Genomic DNA, 23,198 nt, shown 5'->3' with positions numbered 1-23,198 from the left:
TCCAGTTTGACACCAAAGCCGCCTCTTGTGCCTTATATCTGGTGGGAATTGTTCGTATAACCTTCATTCATTCTGAGGTTGAATGACCAGATGTTAGTTGAGGAATGAAGCAGGATGGCCTCAGTCCTGTGCCAGTGAGCTTGAGAGGGCAGGGCAGGAGTTGTATTTAGACCCTGTGTATATTTTCCAAGGAACAGAGAGGGAAAAAGCTGAAATTTCTGGTATTTAATTACAGAGCGGCTGCAGCCCAAGGCACACTGTCAATGCTAGTTTAAAGGCCGACAGCTTAACAACCTCAGGAATGGTGGCACTGTTGGTTTTGGTGGTGCTGTGTCATTTCCTCCCGTGAAGAGACAAGTTTTTTGATGTGTTTGAGAATTTTTTTGTTCCAGCTCCTCAGAACAGACAAAATTAAGAAAGCAGTAAAAAAAAGAGAACATGATGGTGCTATCATGTGCACCAAAGTTCACCACCACTGCCAAGTCAAGGTCGAAAGCTCACACTAATTTAAGCCCTTTATAATGTCTGGAAATACTTTTTTAAAAGTTTGTTTTCTCCCGAGAATCCTGTCTGTGACCGTTTGAGCTGCTTTGGAGGACATTTCTCCTGTTTACAGAGAAGAATGCTCCCCTGCCTGTGCTCTGCTGTGGCAGTTATATTTTATTTCACATTTGAATCTGACCTGATCTCAGTTGGTCCCCTCTCGGCAATGTCAAAAGGTCCATGTGTATTTGTAACTGTGGATGTGTTTTGAAGGGACTCCTGGGTCTGATGTCCCTCTGTAATAGGATTTGGAGGTCGAGCAAACAAGCTATGTCACCAGTTGAGTCACTGTACATTTCCAAACAACAGGGAGCTGGCTGACATTGGCACAGTCCCTTTTCATGGCATCAAATAAAGCCAATAAACGCATCTGAATTCAAGTCGCCCCTTTACCATGCTCTAACATATGTTTTTTTCATTTGGTTTGGCAGCAAAACAGCTACTGGCTGAAGGACTTCTTCTGAATGTGTTCACCAACGTTCCCAAAGTAAAGGTGCTCCAGGCTTTCTGATAACTTGCCTCTGTTTGCTCAGCCTGATGAACCATTGTGTGATTGAAGTCGACTTTAATCCTTCAATAGGAAACTCACTGAGGGGAACAGACATTAGAGAAAAGACAAGCAATGCTTCCTGTTCCTGTCATGTCAATCCTATCAGCCCATCAATCTTAACCTACAATTCCACCAAACTCTTTGCACTCTAAGCTTCTAACTCGTCTTCACGCAGCTCAGCTCCTGGCCTCACCCCTCTTGTCTGGGTCAAAGATAAATGAGAACAAGTTAGTTTTGCATCTGAGCCAGCTTCTCACCTGAGGCAACTATCGTAAAACAAGAACCAACACATCCCAGCCAGTGGGCTGAGTTAGGAACCGCGGGATCAGTTGGCAGAGGGCTAAACGTTTAAAACCACATTTTTTAAAGCCTTGTGGGTGGATTGGAAAACCTCCAGGTTTCACCAAGTTTCGTCCAAGTTAAGGCGGCATTCCTGGACAATGACAGTCATTCGGATCTCCTGTGGCAAGGGAATAATACTGCTGCTGCCAAGAAGGTTTTATTTCATTTTATCTGTTTTCCAGAATAGGGACCATGGAGCTTGGTTTTTTTTTCAAGCTGGGATGTTTACAGTACAGATGTTTAATGGAACTCTGTTTGTAATTTGAGCTATCGTTCAAATGTGGAAAAAGTTAGTTATCCTACCTACAAGATTGACCTGAATCCAAAATTCAACTAGACAATTGCTGTTGTTATTGCAAACAAAAAAATGGGGGAAAATACAGACAAATACAGACATTACCAGTCATGACACTTGTGCAAGATAATTTGATTAGAAGATGGGAAAATTATTAATAAAGTTAAAGCAGTTTACAAGTACTTTTTTTCTTCTTCTCAATGTTAACTTTAATTTATTGCAGTCTCTCATTACTTAGACCCCTACTGGTTAAGAGTGTTGCAGGTTTCAGCTGGTACAGTAAGTTATATATTGTTAGTGGCCTTCATGAATCAAAAGTGCTCAAAAACATGATTCACTCAGCTTTTCACTCAGTGGAAAGTGTTCAATAAGACTTTTTTTTTTTCACTTTCATTTTGATTTTGCTAAATGGTTTCCCAAGGCTGTTTCCAACTACTGAGCAGCAAACACTAAGTTTTCTGTTAGTTTATTGTAGTATATTTCAATGACACTATTTGGACGCATGTTTTTCTGAATAAAACTGTAGCTGTATTCTGTTAACCCCAATGCTGCCTTTTTGAATTAGGTTGTGGGCACATTTTATGATACTGTTGTTTGCGTTTTGCAGACTGTAAATAGAATGTAAATACTTCAGGGGCTGTTTCGAAATATGGAGTTGATTGGGTAGGAGATGCGTGGAATTAGACATGTCAAATCGATTTTGCAGTGATATTTAACCATGTCCATGACTTTTACACTTTCTATTACACATTAGTTAATTTTCCATTGCAAGAAGAGCAGAAATCACACATTTTTCCAGTTTTTTTTCCTAACCACTCACTTTTTTATAAATGTTACAAAAGCTACAGACAGGTCGTGTCTCATGTTGTGCCACGCTCTCTTCTCTGTGGCAGCCATTTGTCCGGTTTTTAAAAGGTGACTTTTGTGGCTGCTCTTTTCTGTCTGTGTTTTGGAAGGTCTTTGTTGTCATGCTGAACAATAGCTGCCTTGTATGAAGAAAAGGGGCCCTCACCTGCATAGCATGAATTAAGATGAAATGGCAGGCGTTGCAAATGGTTTAAGCTCACTTTGTAGAGGAGAATATTACAGCCACTGACTCCTGCTAACATCATCTGTTTCCACGTTATGCGTCCTGCTCAGTTTTTGTTGTATTCTATGTCATGCTTTTTGGCTTTCATGGAAGAAAGCTGTAAAAATGCTCTCTGCTTGTCTTCCTGCAGTTTCGGACAAATCCTCATGGGAGCCGTGGAAGGATAAGGAATGGCAGGAAAGGAGGACTGAACTTCCTTGGGTAGGAAACTTATATGTCTCCCTATACGTAGCGTGAAAAATTGAAGCCCTCACTCATCTTCATTTTCATAACAAAGAGGATTTTGCTTTCTGGAAATTGCTGATATTTTGCACCAAAATAGCTAGATTTGTGTAGAGGATGAACACTCAAGCCTCTTAAACTATTCCCCTCAATTCATCTGAATTACACAATGGCTCATGGGATCTGAGTTTCCTCCTGTGGTGTCAAGTCCACTTCCCCCCCAAACCGCATCCCACCACAGTCAGCAGCTATTTAAAGTGTCAGCGACTGCTCCCAATTACTCCTCCCCACGCCAAACCAGAAGCTCAGGCCACGCAAACGGAGGCCTCCCTGCTGTGACTTTTATCTGTTTGTTTTCATATTTCCCTTCCCTTGGCCAGCCCTCCTCCCTTGTTCTCTTACTGTTTTTGCCTTCGCCAAGGATTATTGTGTTTTTCCTCCAGCTGACCTTGGTTACATAAACTAAAGCCTAATCCCCCTTCCTTGTTTCTCCTCCTTGTCGAAGTCCTCCTCCTCCCTGTCCCACCGCTCTGCCAGGCTCCTATCCTCTGGGCGCTCCCACAAAGCCCAGTGTTTTGATTACATTGTGAAATATGAGCCAGGACTATTTATTCCCAGGCCGGGGTAGAGTGTGGAGGACCTGGTTGGAGGATATGCCAGAGAGGGGGAAGCCAGGAAGTGTTTGTGGTTGAATAAGGCGGATAGTGTTGGTAGGTCAACCCTTTATGTCTTCTCATAACCTCTGTTTGTGGGCCATGAATCCAGCCAAATGGACAGAACGCCCTGGGTCGCATCTGACTGTCAGCAGCTTCATAACCCCAACCCCATCATTCAGGTTTGGCTATATCCGGGTGGTGGATTGACCTAGTGGTTTGAGACACCATCCAAGTGTCCTTCAGCAGGAGGACAGAGGCTTAGGCCTTTTTTTGGGAAGCATACTGAAATACAACAGAACACTGTGCTGTAAGCAGTGTGACTCTGTAACAACAGTGGCTGATTAGACTTGTTCACAGAGGTGTCAAAGTGTACGCGGATTATTGTTCACTAAAATAAGTTTGGCTCAGTGAAGTCATGTAGAACTTGCCGGACCATCCCAAACCCCTTCTGCTGCAAAGAATACTTACAGACCATCAAATGTGCATTAATCCGCTGCTGAAAAAAGTAGTTCCAAACAAATGAGCTATTTACTCATGCTTAAGTAACATGCCCAGCAGCTTTGAAAATCATTGATTATGGCTGGGATGTATATGGTCGATGTGCTATGCTGTAGGTGGTTGTGGCTAATATAAATTACCAAACTCATGAGTATAAGTGCAGCCGTCTATGAGTCCCACTGGTTCCTTCAATTGGCTCGACAAAAAGCTTTTTTGGTAGCTGATGATCCAATCACAGCTATCCGAAGTACAAGGTGAGAACAAAGTGGCCCAAGAATTAAGTGGGGCGAGCCAAGGACTAACCCACCAGCAAAAGCTCAGAGGGCTGTGCTTACAGAGTTGTGATTTACAGTGTATAACTAACCTTCAAGTCTTTTCACTTTCAAAGACCAATGGTGTAACTTCATCACTCACTAATTTGCCAGTTTTGGGCCCGATTCCCCCCTTCCGACAATCTTCGAGCGAAGTCCGGACTTTTCCAATGGTTCTAAAGATTATCTTGTCAGATGTTCCTGTGCTGTGAGGGATGTTAAGAGTGACTTTACTTTCCCGGATCTGCTCGGAGGAACATTGTGACCGCACCAACTTCAAATCGAACATGTTTAATATTTACGATCCGTTATGTGGGGGGGAACTCCGATGACAGCTGAGCATGCAGTCTGTGGATTGTCACCTAGAACGAAATAATAGCCAATGGGGAACAAGCTGACTGAAGAAGGAAGCACAACAACCACAGCCACGGTGACAAAACAAACGTGAAGCATAAAGTAACGCGTACATCCCGTGTTCACGCCGTCTCCATCACTTCATCCACAGTTTGTTCTTTTTTCTCCCTGAATTTTCAGTAAAAAGTCAAAAAACTATCATCGCCATTTCTTCCTGCCTGTCGTCCTCCATGTTTGTTTGCTCTAAAGTCTCGCTTGACCACGAGAGTTTTGCGAGATTTCCAGTGTTGAGAGTCGGGACTCGAGAATGGAATCTGTTAGTGTTTGGTGTGCTGTTTTGGCGTAATGGTTGGCGTAATCCGCACACTATAGGAGCAAAACTATGATTATATAATCGTTCAGCCCGATCGTCCAGTCAGGAAACAAGTGGCTGTTTCTCCTTATCTGCTCATCCAGTGAAATATTTGAATCAGCTGAATCAACCGATTTATTTCTGACTGGTCTGAATCAGTTGTCCCTGCTTTGCTTTTGTATCAGATGATAATGTAATGTTCTGATCCAATACATTGATCCATGCATGTGCAGTTCACTAGGACTTGCACTCTTGTTAACAGAATTTCTCTGAAAGGACAGGGACACATTTTCACATATAAACATATTCTCTGAACAAACACACCTCATTTGCTTGGTGGCTCACTGGTTGACCTTGTGTTGCATGCAAAACATACAAGCCCCAACACTCATCTACACACACAAAAGTACACAAACTTGTCCGCACAAACGATTTCATACTTGTGATGTTGAGTCAGGTTAGTTTAGGAATATGATCTGTAATCACTTGTTTTGCTGTCGTCATCAGCAAATTACTGGTTCACTGTTCTCAGAGAATTAAACCGTGAAACACAGACACACACACACACACTACACATGCACATAGCTGAGGCTACCGGAGATGAGAGACCGGGCATTAGATTACAGGGAAATGATCCGCCACTGTAGACAGGAAACACTGCTGGAGAGTGAAATGTGTGGTGTATTTTCAGGTGTGTTGGCTTCCTTACCGTTGGCAGTCTGGGACACAACCAGATCCTGAAATACTTTCTGAAATACTGGACAGTGTTTCTGTTTTAAAGGATGCAGTAGTACAAGTGAAAGATGTGTTAAAGAAAAGTTCAAAACAAGACGGCACACAGAATCCCTGAAACCAATTGTCTCTGATCTGATTTAGCAAAAGGAAACGCAAATTGGATCTTCTGTTTGGCTACATTCTTGCATGATTCATTTTGATTTTATTTTCAGTTTGGTTGCAGGCCAGGGCCCATTATTGTAACTGTCCTGTTTCTGTCAGACTGAGGCACAGGGCTGGTTTAAAGCCTCTGGAAATGTATCCTGAAATAGTAAAAATGCATTCATGATATTATGCAGCCATGCTGAAGCCATGCCTTTGAGAAAATTATTAATTTAATTCACTGAATGGCGAGTTATAAAAGGCTTTGCTATCACAGTTAGCAGTTAGCATGCACATGCAATGGTAGCACAGATGCTGCATGCAAAAAATGATCATCAAGGGTCTGCACTGAACTCCTACGGCTGCAAATATACAACCATGGTCAACACTCAATGGGGCGGCTGTGGCCCAGTGGTAGAGTCGATCACCTTTCGATCGAAAGGTTGGTGGTTCGGTTCCCTGCTTCCTCGAAGTGTCGAAGTGTCCTTGGCACGACTCTGAACCCCAAATTGCTCCTAAAGGCATCAGTGCTTAAATGTGCATAGATCTGATAGGCACTTAGCCCTCAGTGGCATCAGTGGCATCAGTGTGTGAATGGGGTGAATGTGACATGTAGTGAAAAAGCAGCTTTGAGTGGCCACAAGACTAGAAAAGCGCTATATAAGTACAGTCCATTTACCATTCACTCAACACACGGAGCCGTCAATAATCAGCCGCAGATGACACCCAGGTTGGCTGCAAAGAGCTGGATTGCTGCCATTCAATATTCTTATGATTGGTTTGCTTAATAATTGCATAATTTGTGGCATGAATATTCGAGCCAATTCCAACAGCGTCACGAAAGTTAACAGACAATTAGATGTTTGATTTTTAACTTATTTGTTATACTTTATAGTCTCTTACTATTATACCGTTCCTACCGAAATTTCCCCGGAAGACCCGCTTATAGATGCCAATTGTCTCTTTTCCCATTGCCAGTGGAGTATCCTCCTTTCGGTCTCTCTTCTCCTGCGTCACCGTTTGACGTTCCAAAAGCACCGGAAACGGTAAACGAGTTAGTAAAGAGTTAGTAAACAGTGAAGATGTTATGGTGGTTAGGTCTTTATTGTTTCTATGACTCATACAGTCTACATATCAAACTCGGCGGCGACAAATTTGAAACAATGTTCAAACGCTGCTCGGACGGAGACGGGAGGAATTTGTAACTGAGATGACAAGGAGTCGCAGAAGCTACTGACAGAGCATAGCATCGCGGTGGAAAGGGGGCGGAGATAAGCGTGTCGACACAGGTTTTGTGTTTCCATCAATGCCGATCGGAGCCGAGGCGATAATCACCCGGGTCTACTGCAGAGGCATTTGACCTGGGTCTGAATGCCGACTGTAACCTTTACCACTAAGCAAAAAAGCCGGGTGTTAGTGGGTTATTTGACCAGTGGGAAAGGGGCTTTACATTTATGAGACCCAAAATTAAAAATGTAACTATGTTTTGGAGCTGCAGAGGCCACAGATGTGCCATGTGTGGAAAATGATAATAGCATGATAAGCCCTGATGCCATAAGATTGATCCATGTAGTGTTTCAACCTCAGCAATGTGACGTGGTAGTATAAATCTGAACCACCCTGTAGGTATCTAAAGCTGGCTTTCCGGTAACCCCCCCACCTAAATCCCCACCCCCGTCAGTAATCCATTTTACTCAACAATGATCTCATTTCACATGTACCATCTCATTTCACCAAATGATTTGAGGCCTGATTGAAAAAGCTCTACACACCAGTTCCGTACATGCTATTTTGATTAGAACAAAGACATGATTTAACAGCTGCTGCCAAATGTAAATGTAGTTGATGTGTGGTATGCTGTGCTGAGAACAAAAGGCTCTTCAGCCTGCACCATGACCATGTGTTAGATCACATCTGCTGCTGCAGGTCTCTCTGAACCTTGCTCAGAATCTTTGCTCTGGCTCGCCCCGTGCAGACTTCAGCTGGGAGGGGTAGATAGGGGACTGCAGATTAGTGTGCTTTTAAGGGTATCAGACATCTTAACTAACATTAGGGGGCTTGATAAAGAATCTGGAATGATACCAAATAAACCTGCTTAAATGAGCCCATACTGCGTCACCAGATTAACTCAAGTCATGGGCTTCATCTGAGGACTGCTGAGCCTGAGCCTCTGAAATACTTTGCAGTTGGATTGGAAGTTTTGTTTATCACTTCCTGTTCCTTCTGTTGGGTACAGCGCTTGGTTTGTGCGGGTGTTTCTTTGTTATTTGTAGTTCTTGGGTAAAAGAGGTTTGTACTGTTTTGTCTACACAGACTCCAAAGAGGGTTTGGAATGAGACAGCTATTGGCTGCTCCATGAGGTGTGTCCAATGCTCCACATGAAACAGACTCAACAAAGTGGAAAAATCCTCTCAGACTGATGTTAACTGGTGCTGCCGGCAAATGAGTGAGACTCAAAGCAAGGTGAGACCTGCTAATGACGACAGTGATGACGACAAGTCCTGTCTCATACCAGTGCGAGAGTCGCTCTAACATTTCCACTAAGTCAGTTTTCTCCTTTTGTAAAGACAGTTTTGGCTGGTAGGGTTCAGGCTTTTTTGGTGAATTGGCATGCTGGGCTGATCCGTGAGAGCCCGCCTTGCAAGATAAGGTTGCTTGTTTTCCTATTCCAATTAGGGATGGGCATTTAGAGCAAAAATACTATTCGACATTCACTCAGAACTATTCCACATCAGTGCAGAAGCACCTGGCTCTATTGCTTTCTTCTTCTTTTGTTATTTAATGGCGGTTAGCAAACAGTTTTCACATGGGCATGCCACTGTCTGGCAGTAGTACTACATACAACCAGGCGCTGGTAAAAACAAAGCAAAATATATATTTTTAAAACGAGATGACTGTGGCTTCAACTTTTTGTTTTTTATAAATTAAAGACTATTCAAATATTCGTAATTCATGACCCATGCCCAATACCTATGTGGATTAATGAATGTTTTTGTTAGGCTCACAGTGGAAATACCCACTGCTGTGTAGATGACAAGTTTGTGGTGCGACTATAGCAAGCTGCTATACAGCAAAATACTGCTGACCCAGACAAGGGATGCCAAAATTAGGAAACTTTTCCTCATGTTTATAAACTAGTGTAGAGAACACTAGTGTCTAAGATTACTCTGCATATTTCCAAGATGGAGTGTCATCTGTGTCATTTTCTATTTGTCAAGTCAGGGTGATGGTTAACGAGTAGGAATGCACAATATTATCTGCACATTATCGGTACAGCAGATAATGGTTTGAAAATGACAGATATGTCAAGTTTCCAAAAAGACAGCAAGGCTGATTTCATTTGATGTATTTTTTCTGTGCAGTAGGTCAAATCTGCCCTAGTTGAGGCTATTATCAGGATTGTCTCAGGGAGAGCATCCTCCAAGCCTGTCTAAGTTGTATAAATATTATACAACTTAGACTGCTCTCATTGTACAGAATTGATGCCAAAATAGCCCCTGTGATAGGCGCTGGCATCTTGCGATGGTGACGTATTTTGGAGCCAGAGTCTGTGCAGTAGAGATAGGTGGGTGACGCTGCTGTAGCCACTTCCGCAAACTAAAACACACACTTTACATAGCGAAAAAACAGCAAGGATCCCGCACACTGGTATGTTTAACAGCAGAACAGCTTCTTTGTGTTGGTCTGAGGTTAACGTTCACAGATATGGAAACTTCAATGATGTGATTGCTTTAGTTATGTTTCCTCTCACCGATCGTCTTCCACTCTGCTAATCAGGAACAGCTCGGCTGCAGGAGCCGTATTGGTCAACAGAGCTGTCAATCATCATTTTTACAGCATTAAATAACTAATTAAAAATACATTTGTCAGAAACATGAACACTTGGACATAAATCAGCATGATAAGAACTAACTATAATGACAGAAACCATGTTTGAGAAAAATGTATTTAACGTGTAATTTGATTTTATAGTTTGACTCATGTCCCATCTGTTGACATGGAGGAGGCGGGCTTTATGACATATACTGTAGCTAGTCAGCAGGGGGCGATCTGATTTTTTTTTTTGGCTTCACTTTTAGGGAGCTGTCGCCCATCTTTTTTATACAGTCTATGATGTAGACAGGCAGGTAAGCCACCCAGTCTACCTGTGCGAGAGAGAGGTTATTGCACTGGTCTGTTCTCCCCCATTTCTGGTGTCTTATCCTCCACCAGGACAGAGAAGGCTGTGTACATCTCTTTGTTTTTAGGGAACTATTTTTCAGTTGGATACTTTCAAAAGTAAAAATGTGGATGACCCCAGTGATGATGCTGAACTTTATTAATGATAAAGTTTTATTCAGATCAGAAACAAATGTTGACCCTTTGCTTTGTTGGAGGTTACAGAGGACACTTCTTTGATGTAAGTGATGATTGCTCCAGTACAATGCATGGGAGGATTAATAAATAGACAAAATATTCTGCTTTGCCTTTGAGTAGATGAAAGCAGAAACAATAAACTGCACTATTTCCCTCCAGAGTCAACCTCATGGGATGTAATGATGTTTGTAATCAGTACTTAAGTGAGTACTTAAGTAAGTCCGTCAGTAGTGCATCCATTATCACTCGGTGTCCTCTTGTTGTGTGTATCCCAGAAGGATGTGGTCATCTCAGAAAGTGGCTGCTAATCATAAATCCATCCCCAGAGGGCTGTAAATCACTGGCAGGCCATTTGTTCCATGGGAATAAATGTTCTAATGACAAAGATGCTGCCTTTTCTAAGAGCAGCATCAGGCTCCGGGGTTCTCTTCTTTATAACCGAGCTAAGCACAACAATTTGAGCATTTTTTAAGGTCTTTTTCCGTGTTTCTCTTCTCGCTGTTTGACAATACATGAACGTATTAAATAAACCAGTGATGTAATGCAAAGCGCCATCCCTTGCGTATCTCCCCCAGTGAGACAAGGTGACTTTCCCGGAGCGAGGCAGCTGGAAACGCTCGCAGCAAGCAGGACGATATAATCAAATCATGTCATTTAGTCGTCCTTTTGTCTTCTTTTTTGTTGATTGTATTTTCGTCTCAGGAGCAGCATGATCTATGCCTGAACTTCACATGACTTCCACGAACAAGACGGAGGGATGAAGACACTCATTTCGCTGATTGTGTCCTCTTCTTTTAAATTTAAAGTCACCTACATTCATCTTGGGCTTCCCGGACAAGCTGAGCACGGCGCAGAATCTCAATCACTGCTTGACCATTCCCATGACTTTCAGTCACTGGGGCTTTTCAGCGGCCTGAAGCTCTTTTCCATTTAGTTCCATATTTAATTCTAATGCCCTCCTCCTTGAAGATGCCCCAGACCTTAAGGACATTAGACCCAAGCAGGGTTGAGTGCTTTTTGCAGGGCAGTGTATTGCTTTTGATGTTGGAATCCTGTGCTATCGAAAGTGGGGGAAGCCGTGAAAAGGTGAAAAAAAAGTGGGTCATCCCTTCCACACTCTGCTGACGTTGAAGGGAAAAAGCTGGAACAAGGAGGTTTGGAGTGGAAGAGCTTTTAACCAAAACATCCCCAGCTACAAAGAACTTTTACTGTAATTGAAGTGATCCACTCCCCAGATCTGTGCATGCAAATGTGTCCAAAACCCCCAGAGAAGAAACAAGAGAGCAAAAACAACAAAAAACACTTCTGTATGAAATGTTTTTAGATTCACCCCTAATTAGGCATTCTCAGCTGTGCCTGGCGTGCAACACACTCTGCTTTTTGCTATTCAAATGTATTAAAATGAGAGGATATGCCATTTGCTTCTCTGCTGTGGTGTTCGTATTTGGTTTTGATTATTTGCTTGTTCGTTGCTGAGGCTTGGGGCTTAGCAGCTGTTTGGATTTGCTTCCCATCTGTTATAAGATTTTACACTGTCCACGCCCGTGGTATGTCTAGCATTAAAGGTTCATTCAGGTATTTTTAAACCTTTTACTATTATTTTTGTCCAGATAACTGAAAAGGTTTTGGAATTGGTGCACTCGGTCGCTTCGACTGGCAGCTGCAGGACCGGCTGTGATGGCTGCAGATGTATTCTTTTGGGACAAAAGAAGAATCCCTGCAGAGATGCCAGTCTCCAGACTCCAGTGATAAAAACACTAATTTTACCTTGATGAACACAGGAGCTGCTTGTCCACTGCGTGCTGAAAGATTGTGCTGGCTCTGAACTAACCTTTGTAAAACTAAAAAGTCACACAATACCACAAACAAACTAACTGATTGTGACAGCAGTAGACCAAAAACTCTGTGTTCTGCAAGATTAGATTAAAGTCAATGGAGTCTGGTGGCTGTGGGGAGAGTGATGTAATGGCCGATTCTGGTTATGGTTATAAAATACAATCTTACCAATATTTACAAAGCGGGTGTATTTTGGTCAGGATTCATCAGATGCATTTGCACATTGCTTTCATTGCAGATATTACAGCCCGCTTAGCAGCCTGTAGCTGAAGAAATTCACTGGAGCAGTTCCAAACTTTTTGCACCAGTTAGTCAGAGACCCAAATATATGTAAAAATAGGGCCTTGGTTTGAAAGCACCAGTGTTCCACATTGAAGGGGATATAGTGTTCAAATGGTTTGCTTTTTTTTTCTGGTTAAGACGGTTTCATTAGGTTTCCAAAGGATGTAGTAGATGAAGTCTTCCCAGACAGACACGTCTTAACAAAGACGAGTGTCTCTTATTTCTCTCTGCTTCTCAGTAATTCCCATCCTCCACCTTGTCCCGTACACTCACCTTTCTCATTTAACCAGCTGTCCTCTCTGTCTCAGTTCTTCTTCCCTGCCCCCATCCATCCAAGACAGACTAAATTAATAGACAGACTGAGAAAGAGCAAAGAGACAGAAAGCTAAATTAGCTGCCGAGAGAGAAAAGCAATGCAGGTTGGGGCAATGAGGAAATGGATGGAGCAGAGGCTTGTTGGTACAGTGAGGAGATGAAGAGAGAGAATAGATGGAAAGAGACAATGGACAAATTAGGGATGGAGGCCAGATGATACCCAGAGGTACAGTTAAACACACATATGAGGCTGATCAATAATGTCCGCTAGTCCCCAGGGAGCGGGCTTGACCCATTGACCCACACACACACACACACACACTCTCACACAGTGATGAAAGAACAACACACTCGCCATTTGGCACCCTCCCCCCAACTCACTGCGCGCACATTTACACACAGACGCCGGCACTGGTCTCTGGGGGGGAGGCAGCTGGCAGATTGGAACCCATCCTCACTGTTTCCCTCTGCGTTACACCACTGACCAATTAAGCATTAACAGAGAAACCCAAGCATGGAAAAGCTGCAGGATGCCCACATGACCAGGCTTTTAAAAGCTGTCTGTAAACTACGGCCTTCTTGTGCTGAAATTAATGGTGGGAGAGGTCTATGGATACAAAAAGATATTTATAGAAACACAACACCCCACCCCCCGCAAAAGAGACGTGTCATCACATCCAGGAGTTGTGCCATCGCTACTCTCCTGCTCGTGGCTCTTCAGGGCATTGCTCGAAACCCTACTATAATAGAAAAGCCCCTATACGTGCAGCACTGGCTTCAGATCAGATGCAGCCCTATCTCAGTGTTTTGCACACATTTACGCTCATATCATCCTACAGGGCATTTGGTAATACGCAGTTTAGACAGTGCACATACATAGTCCCACCATCGTAAAGTAATGACGTAAGTCAGAGTAAAGAATACCTCTAAAAGGACACATTTTTATTCCCAGTGAAAACAGACGGTTGAGATAAAATGTGCTGATGTGCACAGTCCCAGGTTTTTTTTTAACACACACACGATGTTAAAGTGTGCGCCCTCATTCATCAACATCAGACTGCCAGAAAATGCTAAAATGCAGAACTGCCAAAAAGCAAAACTACTCAAACTCAAATTCCAATGCCCGCATTAAAGGCAGCAAAGACCACAGCCCCTCTAGTCTAAAGAGCGTGTATTAGGGGCTGGGGCGAATTGTCGATTAGGCAATATATCGTCGCCCTGACTCGCGCAATACAATTATCGATAGGCTGGCGCCAAATATCGATATTTTAATTTACAAATATATGGCGCTCTTAACAAATTTCCCTGCAAATTTGACCCCCCATGTCTGTACTTCATGACTCCTTGTGGTGACGCTTATGACACGAATGAGGTCATGTTAATAGAAATGAATCGGTCTGACCAGCCACTTTCTAATTTGTTTCTACAGTTGTTCTATTGTTCTGTACATTTTATTATATAAAAAATATATTTTATTGTACATTTTTATTTTATGTGCCAAATTCAGTGAAACCGACACCCAATTGCAGCGAAGGAACACATTAATCCTGCACTTCACTCTTTTAGGGGCATTTTGTATTCTTCAGTTAATCACATATCGTGATTTATCATTTTAGAATTGTCTTGCAATATATCGATTATTGCAGAATCACTCTATCGTGAGCCTTGCATCGTACCGTGATTTGTGATTCCCACCCCTATGTATATAGTACTGTCCAACGTGGGCTGAATGTTCTGCCTTCATATTGTAAATGAGGAAATTGAAATGAACAATGACACCGATTATGAACCACTTTTGTAACAGGATCATAGCTTTTCATCACATGTGGGAACATGTGGTCTAAATTATCAAGCTGTTTCTTGACCGTTTTTAGATCGTTTGTTTTTTTTTAGCTTTTAATATGAAAAATATAGTTATGTTTTTTTTTTTACGTTTATAGAGAGTTAAAAAAGTAATGCAAAGCAGCCAAGACCTTGAATTTCAACCCGCTTAGTTTTTTAGGAAATTAAGCTATAACATTGCCGTATCTTTTGTTGAAAAAATGTGTGGGTACATGTTGCTTCAAGTACTGATGGGACAATGAAATGCGATCCAGGAAGTCAGGCTCGAGTAACACATTCATGCCAAGACACACATACAGCAGTTTATACTACAGGAATTCAGTGGTCTGGGAAGTTATCACCAAAACAAATGTTTTCTCTTCGCTTAGTCAGCTGAAATAAGGTGTTTAAGTTACAAAGATAATGTATCAGGAATGAGCGCTCTCTCACATATGACTAGCTCAGGACCCTTACACACCAGGCAGGCAGTGAGCTATTTGCTATAGTTGGGTGTCAGTGTGTCAGCTAGCATGTTTGGCCTTTGTTTTTGTTGTGTTTCCTTCACTGTTTGCGGTAATCGACCCTTGTCTGCGACTTTTTGGCAAATTGAGCATGCTTAATTGGTGGAGGAGCCCGTTGTTGAGAGGAATAAAATTGATTGGCTGTTCAGCTAATTGAATCCGTGCACAAGAAGAGAAACAGGATCGAGGAAATCAGGCGAACGACTAGTCCTTTCATCTTCCACAAGCAAAACATCAAAGGCTGACAAGGCCAGTGATTTATGTACCCTCTTATCAGACATAGAAGTGATGACAGGTAGCTCTATTACGAAACCGTCTGATTGGTGAGTTGGAGTGGTTTGAAAACGGTAGGCATACTGCTTTGTCATAACAAAGTTTCTCTTTTTGCATGTTGAGTAGTGAAAACAGCCACCAGCAGGTAAGGAGGTTTATTTCCTCTCACACAATAGCAGAACAAATCAGCTAGTTAGTGGCCTGCTGTAGCCTTGGTGGTGTGTTCAAGTGCAACTTCTTGGCACAGACAAGGGAGACATCAGGCGTCACAACAGTTGGCCTTCATTGTTGCGTGTCCTCAGATGTTGCTTTTGTGAGTCAGGGGCTTAACTTTGCCTAGCTCATTGATGCAATGTCACTTTGCTTTCCTGAAAAAGTTACAGATTCAACCCAAATGCGCCAACAACGTGGACTTTTAAGGGTGCCTACTGGACCTTATTTTTTTGGAGGACTGCGACATTATCAGTCAGTTCTGTGTGATGTTAGCTAGAGACGCAGTAAAGCTCACAGAATACTTAATTTTCAATGAAACGATCAAACACGTTTCATAACAATGGGATGCCCCGGACAATCTTTGTAGCATGGAAGGGCAATTAAACAGGGGCGTGTGGGCCCTATCACAGCAGGGGGGTGCTGAGTCTCCATAATGACCCTGCTAACATGCCGACTCTTGAAACTCACAAGAGAACAGAGCGGCCAATTGAACCGATTGTGCACACAGCCTGAAGGAAGCTGATTGGAAAAGCAGACTGCTTGCGGAGCCGCTCGTCTTTGATGGTAGTTGTAGAGCTCAGAGAACCGGCCGGACCACAGAGGTCTCGCCGCTGGGAAGAAAAATTAATGAAGACATTTGGGAATTGGAGCCGCACTGTAGTGTGACTGTGCATTTTTGTTAACATGTTGATTAGCTAGTTTTTTGTGTGTGTGTGTTTGAGTGTGTCATTGCTGGTCTCTGGTTTACTGCCAGCTTGTGCATCTGTTACCTGACACCTTCAAAGCCCACAGTTCCAAAGGACCAGCAGCCTGTGAAACCAAACACACTTTGTATCCTCATCTGCTGTTTACTGGCTGTGTAAACACATCTACATCACAGCATGAGGAGACACACAGCAAACCCAAACTCGCTGACACTGAAGCTGCAGCTCTACTACAGCTGTCAGCTTCTGAACATCACCTCAGTGCAAACAAACTACTGTAAAAATGGATTTCAGTTTAACTCTCCATGAATTTACTCTGTAATGTGTGATTACATGTGGAGCGCTTTACTGGTGTGGACATGTGTGCAGCATCAGTCATGGCGTTGCTGCTGCTGTGAGTCTGGCCCTATCAGAGCCGGCCAGCAGGGAGGACAGAGTAATGACTAGTACTTAGGCTGCTGTCAGGCCACTGTGCAGATAACAGTGTGTGGGAGAGACTGTGAAAATAGGCTGTCCATCCTTCAATATCATTCCCATAACCAAGGCAGCACCCAGAACACACACACACACACACACACACACACACACACACACACACACACACACACAAACACACAAACACACACACACACACACACACACACACACACACACACACACAAACACACACACACGTTGACAAAAGAGGGGGTAAGATACAGCACAGGGAGTTGTTGTGGAGCTTAAAACAGCCAATCCAAATATTTCCGTCTCCTTGTTGGTTTCAGACAAAGAAGTAAACATGTTGTTTCTTAGTGGCGTGGGACTGAACCACATCAACACATGCAAGAGCTACTGTTAGGAGCCAGTCAATCCTTTTAATTAGGTCTTGCAGATTTGGGACACTGAGATTCTGAAATCCTCTCACTTGTTTTAAATGCCTCCACGCTGGCGACAGCCGTTGCCGAGGGCTTTATGTTTCCGTGTCAGCTGTCCGTCGTTTGCATCACTGTGAAGACAATGTGTCATGAACACTTAAGGCGAATATCTTCAACATTTTGGCCTTAAATCATAAATTCACACTCCAATTACAACCCAGTGTTACAAAAATAATTGTAAATGTACAACTACAGATGTCAGATGTTGTTCTTCTTTTCATTCAGAATTGTTTTCTTTCAATCTGATGGAAAACATGTTACAATTTTAGTAATTATCCATTTATCACAATTTCCACACACAAGTCAATTATTATGGTTAATTGACTTAAAGTGATAATCTGGAAGATTCTCTTTGGCGATAAACGGTAATTGTGGGAGCCGACTTCCCAGATATCCAGACAGTGTTGCATTTTCCTTGCTGACGGTCGCTTTCCTTTTTAGACTGTTTGCCTTCATCTGAGCGTTGAATTTGTTTCTTTTTGTTTTGGATTTTCACTCATTTTTGAAGTTGTATCTGTAATCATCCATCTTTTCTTTGTTTGTTCAGCCATAGTAGATTACTGTTTACTCGCAACACTTGCAGAGACCGGAAAAGCAGCCGCTTAGCTCCGCCTACCCTCTCTGGCAACCACTGCTGGCTGATGAAAAACGCGCCACTAACTGGGCGCCACTTTTTCGGTAATACTGCAAATGCAAAGGCTTTCATCAGTGGGCCATAGACTCAGTCACCATTGTGTTCCCTCATGCGGCGATAGTGACTTAACTGACATTTATTTCAATGAAAATCTCTGAGATTATCACTTTAAATAATCTTTTAGCTTAGGTTGTACAGATTCTCTGCATATGAAGCATTTTCCAATAAGAAAGGACTCAGCTGAGCTCAGCGGCTAAACTGTGTGTCCCATGTACAGAGGCTCAGTCCTCGATGTGGCAGCCCTGTCTTAACTACTGTCGGCTCCTTGCCACTCTTTATTCCCACTCTCTCTTCCCCTGTTTCCGAAACTATCTACTCTCCTCTCTCTCAATAAAAGCACAAAAAGAAGAAAAAGAAATAAGTAAAAATACTCATGGCGGCTCTGACAGATTATTTCTATTTTAGCGCTCTAAAGATTGAAGCTTTGTTTGCTGCCATGTCCACAAATGTAATCATTTCATTGAGAATGATGACCAGGACTACAAAGGCACAATTGTCTGAAATAAAACTGAAAATTGCCTGCTTGGAAAGTTAACCAAAGAGAGTCTACAAACTCAGTGTTTGTCTTTGTGATTCCAAGTTAACAAGGCTTCAGGTTTACAGCAAATGCACGACAGAGGTGGCTCCCCTCCAGAGGCCACCTGGTAGATCGTCTCTCAGGTCATGGAAGTGTGATGACTGTCAGAAGAACTCTGTCTAAAAAAAAATAAGTAAAATATTAGAAATAACATTTTCATGAAAATAAGTCAACAGGAAAAGGAATCGGAGCCAGCTATGTCGTCCGCTGTAACTTTAAGGGCGCAGACTGATAATACCCCTGCCACTGTAGACAAGAGCAAAGAGAGATGTGTTTGCTGATCGTCTATGGCAGTCACAGGGTGTGGTTGTATTCTCTGGCTGGAGGTCTTTTGTTGTCTGATTGTGTACTTGTAGGCCAAAACCACACAAGCATGCACACTAACCTGACTGGTGATTATCCTGTTTCAACTTGCAAGAAAGGAGCTGTACACTCGGCTGAAGGGCTTTGATCCTGCACAAGGAGGAGGAGGAGGCTGTATAGTGAAGGCTGATGCTATAGTCTGTGTGTGTGTGTCAGTCCGTCCTCTTTATTGATCTATAAAGGAGCTCGTCTGTGGCACAGCAGGGGACAAACTATCACACCAAAAAACTATCAATATGTTTTGTCTTGTATTGTGTTGGTGTGTGGTTTTGTGTTTTGTTGCATCCATCACTGTAAACATACTAATGAAAAGAACTATTGAGTAAGCACAACAATTGTGATTTATACTTGTAACTTGTAGCTGTTGGATCATCTCTCGATAGTATTTAAAACAAAAAAATAATCATAAAACCTGTGAAACTCTGCCTGTTAATAAGGTATCGGTGTGTTCAATGCAAAAGCAAAGGTTTCTTTTGTGTGTGTGTGGCTCATTAACACACAAAGTCAATGTAAAGAAATGTATAAATTAACTTTTATCAACTTGAGCGAGCAACTTTTGGAACATTGAGTCGCCCAAGCTCGGCAGAGTCTGGGACTCTCCCAATCTCTATCTCGCTATAGTCTGAGACGATATAGCCTCTGGGGTCACCGGTGAACGCGCCGGGAGGTTAGCGATAAATGTCTTCATGTCAAGACTTCCTTTTCCGCGTGCTGCTCTGTCAAAGAAAAATAAACCGTTTTCTTGTGATTTGCTTGTTATTAACGGGTCTTACCTTTGCCGAAATTTCAACATCATGATGCGGTAAAATTCAAGCTTTGTCAGGTCTGTCCTCAAGCGGAGAAGAAAACTTTTAAAATGCTTGTTTGTTGAACAGATCGATCTGATGCATTCGAGGAAGTCGGGAAATCTGAACACTGAACAGCATTCGTGACACAGCTTCAAGGGAATTCGTGTCAAGTAAAATTTTAGATCTAGAGCAGATTGGTAGCTGAACTTACATGCAGATGTCTGATTATAGGGATCAGTAAGAAGCTAAATCATCTTCAGATCACGCTGTTGGGAGCTGGGATGGCATTACTTTTCAACCCTTTAATTGCATATAAATCACAGCAAAATGTATGTATTCTGGCTTTACACTGCTCTAGTTAACCAGGATTTAGCCAATGCGTGACCAGCTAGATACATAAAACTACCATTCACCAGAGAAAAATGGACAGGCACTCTTCAGCCACCCAAGAAATCCTGGTACAGGTCATCTGACTGGGCACTGGGCAGACTAAAGTAGCAGGAATAATCACCTAAGTACAGATGAATGCCCAGGAGAAGGTGGTGAAATTGTCCCAGCTGTATGCTCCTCCAGATGTTGCAGCTTGTATTTTACCAACACAAATAAACACAAAGAATCCCACGTTCAAACGTTGGCTAGTGGCACACGGTGAAGATTTACCTCACAATTGGTGTGAACACAGTTTAACAGGACTTTACTTTTCTTCCAGGTCAATCCAATAGGAGTTTTCATTTTTAAAGGTACAGGCTTTTATATCTGTGATGGGCTTCCTATGTTATCTGTCTTAACAGCTGCTCGACGTCCTGATAATAAGGCTCGAATTTGTGATGCACTCTCTCAGTTTGGTCATTATTTAGCGACATCTGTAATGTTAATGGGCATCTTTTTGTTAGCTCTGATTAGTGATGGCCATTTTTAGCCATGTCACACACACACACACACACTGACACAGATGCACAAAGTAGTCATTGTTGGTACCAGCAGGAGACTGATGGGGGCTGGGAGGGTGCCTATTGTCTTTTTAATGTAGCAGTCCATCCACTGTATTGGAACAGAAGGGAAGGGAGATGCTCACATAGTATCAACCAACACACAGCACACACACACACAAACACACACGCACACGTCCTCCTGTTTTTCCAAGCCACCGGGGGAAGGAGGACATGGATGCAGAATGGGACCACTGGTGCGTTTTGATTGCCCCACAACGGTTGGGATGAGTCATAAATCAAGCCTGTGACCTGTCCCAGCTCCTAATCATCCCCCACATACACACCACAGAAGAGCATCTTCTTGTCTTCACTCTGGCTTGGTTTGGACTGGTCTCACTGGGAATTGGCCGGGGCCGTCATTACATGCAGATGGAGGGGTGAGGTGCACCAGTGGCCTCTCCAGGCTTATCTCTGTAAGAGTAGCACGTTATGGATTTTACTCCGGGTGAAGAGAGAGACGTTGGTTTTACCTCCCGGGGCTGCAAGGAGGCAGCTTGTCACAACACTGAGTTAGAGGTGTGTGTGTGTTTGTGTGTGTGTGTGTTTGCGTGTGTGTTGGAGGTTGTGACACACACACTGACACTTCACCCAGCTTATCAGTGCTCGGGCAGCTGTGTGCCTGACTCTGTGTTATATCATTGATCCCTTTCCAAGCGATCTTGAACCAGTGTTCAGTCTACAGAGCTGCCTCCACGCAGGACCACAGACTGGGACCTTGCTTTTAAAGTCCAAGTAAAAATTGTCTTCACTCCTGCGAGTGGTTTTTATTGACTTGAATTTGAATATATAAAGATTTAAGGTTATACTTAGTTACTATTTTTACTTATATCTAAGAAAGCAATACACTATTTGTGCATTACCCATGTAATCATGAACAAATGTGGAGGTCTTACTTGAGACGGAGGGGGTTTGACTCGGTAGGAAGATCAAGTTGGCTACTATAAACATGGGGTCAATGGGTGATAGATGAGCGAGTCCCGTCTAAAACATCAGTAAATGTTGAGATTTTATTGTGACTCAATGTCTTGAGAGTGTTGTCCACTAATGGGAAGATTGGCGTTTCCATCCCTGGCTCCTCAAGTCTGGATGTTGAAGTGTCTTTGTGGAAGTTACTGAACTCTACATTGCTCCCAAAGCGTTGCCATCAGAGTGTGTGTGTTCGAATTACTTAGTTTAGAGCTCACTGGGCAGGTTAGCAGCCAATCGTTTAACCACTGCAATTGCGATGCACGCATGTGCAATAGTCACATCGCAGGACGCACGATTGTGAGGCAAATTAACTGCAACATGTCAAACTGCTACTTTTGTTGCTTGGTGCAAAAGGTGTACTCTGCATTTTCTCATTTTCCATCACTAATCTACAAAAGTCGTCAGATATCACATTAGTGCCACTCTGACAGCACAGAGTGTTCTGACCGCTGAGCTGCGTAGTCTGTGTTTCACCTGTCTGTAAACTGTACACGTGCGTGCGGCGCTGCTGCCGTCACAGATAATGTCCGTGGGATGATCAAGGTAGGCTTTTAGTTATGTGTGGCACCTCGTCCCGGTACTCGTTAATGCTGTGGTTACATGTATGGACTGGTAACGAAGCGGACGTGCTGCAGATGTTTACTTTTAGTGGCGTTGTATACCTGCAGCACACACACGGCGTGAGGTTGTGTGGGCTGAAAGGAAGTAGGATACGGTGAGCTTTCGTTTCCAAAAGGTACCGTCACCAAGCTGGTTGTGGAGTCCCAAATGATACATCGTGCAGCCCTAGTTCATATGTTGTGGTCATTTCTGTTAATTCTAGTACTATTTAGTCTCTACCTAGTGTTTGCATCGGTTAAATTTTCCCATATATGATGTATTTTTCATTGATAAACACTTGTGTTGTATTGGGCGGATTGGGTTCTACCTTCTCCTTCGTTGGATTGCAAGATTCTTATTAGTTGTGATGTTATGTTTTCCTACCTTGAGAGTGGCCAGCAGGTTTTTTGCTGTTTGACTGGCATCATCTATTTTTTTTTGCAGTTGAGACACTAATGAGGAAAATGTTTGTCCTTTTGCTTCTTTTTAGAAAGTCACTGCTCACCATCGACTGCCACCCCGTCCTGAACCTGGCAACCTCCCTTCTTCTGAAAGTGTGGCTGAGGATAAACCTCCATCCCATCATCGCTGGACCACAGTGGATCAGGTCAGATTTTATGTTTCCAGCTCTTTTTAACAAATGCTGTGAAATTGAGGGTGTTCTTTTTAGTAAATTAGCTTTGCAGTCCCAGCTGCTCTGTTGGCTCCTGTCTCTACCTGTGTTCCTGCCTCCTGGCCAGATGAAAGCACAGTGCTGCCTGCCTCCAAGGTCAGGTCGCTCAGACCTTGTTTAGATGTGACTGATGCTTTGGGTGATTTCAGAGCAGCGGCTGTGTGTGCTGTTATCCCCTGCCTTCCCGTATAATGAGGTGTATGTGTGTGTGTGTG

General features: G+C 43.0%; 1 long non-coding RNA gene across 1 annotated transcript in view; it reads left to right on the top strand.

The window, feature by feature from the left end:
- LOC138605383 (uncharacterized) overlaps positions 1-22,901 on the top strand; it is a 43,956-nt gene extending 21,055 nt beyond the window's left edge. Inside the window, exons 2-3 of the long non-coding RNA XR_011309320.1 lie at positions 2,951-3,021; positions 22,801-22,901. This is a non-coding gene — a long non-coding RNA (uncharacterized lncRNA). The remainder of the gene's footprint in view (positions 1-2,950; positions 3,022-22,800) is intronic.
- The last annotated feature ends 297 nt before the right edge of the window (positions 22,902-23,198 follow it).

This window comes from Semicossyphus pulcher, unplaced genomic scaffold (genome assembly GCF_022749685.1).
Source record: "Semicossyphus pulcher isolate SPU_LCO1_2020_fin unplaced genomic scaffold, fSemPul1.0.p SCAF_3, whole genome shotgun sequence".
NCBI lineage: Eukaryota > Metazoa > Chordata > Actinopteri > Labriformes > Labridae > Semicossyphus > Semicossyphus pulcher.
This window is presented reverse-complemented; position numbering and strand designations above follow the sequence as displayed.